Source organism: Neomonachus schauinslandi, chromosome 15, assembly GCF_002201575.2.
Source record: "Neomonachus schauinslandi chromosome 15, ASM220157v2, whole genome shotgun sequence".
Classification (NCBI taxonomy): Eukaryota; Metazoa; Chordata; class Mammalia; order Carnivora; family Phocidae; genus Neomonachus; species Neomonachus schauinslandi.
Window position 1 is genome coordinate 43,533,790 of NC_058417.1, and position 2,937 is coordinate 43,536,726.

Here is a 2,937-nt window from a genome sequence, read left to right on the forward strand (position 1 = left end):
CTCCCAGCCCTCAGGCTTCAAAGGAGATTAGAACAATGACCACCTGGGCCCTACCCCTTCTCCCATTCCTTCCCTACCCATGCTCAGCTCTCCACTCAGCTCCTCTGTTCCTGACATGTTGTGGAGAAGCCAGGGTCAAACATCCAGTGTTAAAAGCGTGGTTACCAGTTGGAATGTGAAGAGTTTCACAAACATTTACTTAATGCATTTTATTGCTGGTACTGCAACTTTCCATTTGACTTAGAATTTCATCTTTGGGATGGTTTGCCAGGATCTCCTTTCTTATAATGGCAGCAGGCACTTTGCCAGGCCTTTGAGGTTTATGAAATGAAATAGAGTAGGGGCACCTGGGTGGCTCAGTCGGTTAAGCATCTGCCTTCAGCTCAGGTCATGATCCCAGGGACATGGGATGGAGCCCCGCCTCGGGCTCCCTGCTGAGCGGGAAGCCTGCTTTTCTCTTTCCCACTCCCCCCGCTTGTGTTTTCTCTCTCTCTCTGTCAAATAAATAAAATCTTAAAAAAAAAAAAAAAGAAATGGAATGGAATGGAATCTGGTCCTTGCCCTCAAGAAATATCAAGACTCGGGCGCCTGGGTGGCTCAGTTGTTGAGTGTCTGCCTTCAGCTCGGGTCATGATCCCAGGGTCCTGGGATCAGAGCCCCGCATCGGGCTCCCTGCTCCGCGGGAAGCCTGCTTCTCCCTCTCCCACTCCCCCTGCTTGTATTCCTTCTCTCACTCTGTCTCTGTCAAATAAATAAATAAAATCTTAAAAAAAAAAAGAAAAGAAATATCAAGACTCACAGATAAGCTAAGACATGTGTTGTGCACAAATACAAAAATATCAAGCAGAAGGCAGAGGCTTGTAAGATAGATACTAGCAAAGAAGTGGGTGAATTTGAAAGGGAGACGCAGGCTGATTTCCGGTTAGGAGATCAGAGAAGGCTCTTCGGATGAGGACGAGCTGGTGTGGAAAGAGTAGAGGCTGGGCGTGATTTTGATTCACACGGAGGCAATAGAACGCTGGTTAGAATATTGTCTCAGGGTCTCAGGAGCTGTGTGACCTCCAGCAAATTTCTCAACCTCTAGGAGCCTCAATTTCCCAATCTACAAAATGGAGATAATAGTAGGACTGACCTCATTTGGTTATTAGGAGATGAATTAATGAATGAATACACGTAAAGCACTTAAAACAGTATCTGTCACATACTAAGGACTCTTAACTATTAGCTCTGCAGGGGAGAAGGGTATTCTAGGCAGAGGGAACTGCTCTAGCAAAAGAAGGAAAATGAAAGTACTCTTCTTTTTAAAAATTTTAATTCCAGCAGTTAAAATACATTGTTATATTAGTTTCAGGTGTCCAATGTAGTGATGTAACACTTCCCTTTTGTACATCACCCAGTGCTCATCACAAGTGCACTCAAAAACTATTATTCTTTTGGGAAACCCCAAAAGAATAGAAATACCTGGCAAACGAATGGAGAAACAGTGCTCATTATAATAGCAACTGCCTTCGCTGCACACCTATCCTGTGCTAATGCTCTTTTGTGCTTTCATGCAATGCTCATTTACTCTTTCCAGCACTCTTCCTGGGGCAGGTGTGATTATCCCCACTCTACAAACGAGGAAACTGAGGCTGGCAGAGACTAAGTCTCACAAGGGCACTTAAGTGAGCCTGCAGAAGCTTCAGGAATCGGACCCACATCCATTTGCTGCTTGAGCCTGGGTTGAGTTTCCAGCTATAGCACCCCTGCCTTCCTTGGAGCCCTCCTCCCCACCCCTGAGTCCCTCACCCCATGGCATATATACAAACCTGCCAGCCGTGTTTTTATTTTTAAAAATTTTTATTTATTTTTTCAGCCAGCCAGTTAATACCAACCAACCAACCAACCAACCAACCACCCAACCAACATGCAACAAAATCCAAAATACCGAGGTAATTTGGAGTACAGAAGTGACCAGAGACTGATCCCAGGGAGCGGACCTCAGGGGAAATGGGGCATGCCACTCGAGGCTCCAGCTGGGAAAGTGGAATGAGGGGACACCTCCCTGGTGGCCCTGTCCCTCTGGTCCTTCCTTTGTGGCATCTGGGGCATCTGGTTGAGTCCTGAGGGTTGCTGGGGGAGAGATGGAACACGAGGAGAGTATTCCAGGGGAGATGGGGGAGGCAGGGAGTCACTTATGTGATATGATTTGCTGCTTCGGTGGATAGGTTACTAAATTTCCTTTTTTCTGCAGATTTGGACTTGTTAGGAGTCATCTTGATACATAATCCCTCTAGCATTTTTTATTTGCTTTTTTCCCTACCTTGATTAAAAAAATACAATTAAAAATTGCCACAGATAAATAGGGCTAGGACTTATGTCTCATGACCTGTGTAGCTTAGTTCATGTACCTTTGGCAATTTCATCATGTGCTCCTCTCCCATTTTCTGCCATGCTACAGTTAGTTTCTGAGGGACTTTGAGAGTTCTGTCCCCTTGCCTCAAAGGGCACCCATGGTCCCCTGCCAGAGTGTCCCAAGCGTCCATTATCAATCACCTTTTTTGGGGGGGGTAGGCATTGAAGGGTCCTGGGGATAGCTTGTTAATGTAACGTTTGGGCACTGAAGTTAGAATGGCAGCTTTTGGAGCTGAGGACTTATCAGTGAGTGACCTTGGCAAGTGACTGTCTCTTTCTGTACCTCAGTGTCCTCAACTGAAAAATGGGGATTAAAAATAATACCCATTTCATTAAGGGGTTCTCTGAGGATTTTACAAGTTCAGATGTATGTAGCATTTAGTGCAGGGGCTGTCACATAAGAAGCCCTCAATAAATGTAAGCTACAGAGTTGTCAGCACTCCATCATCTCAGTTTATTCAGTGGATTGCCCACTGAAGAACTCAGAGGCAATAGAAAACACATCTCATTTTGTGATCTGGGCAAAGGAAAGCTCCAGAAACA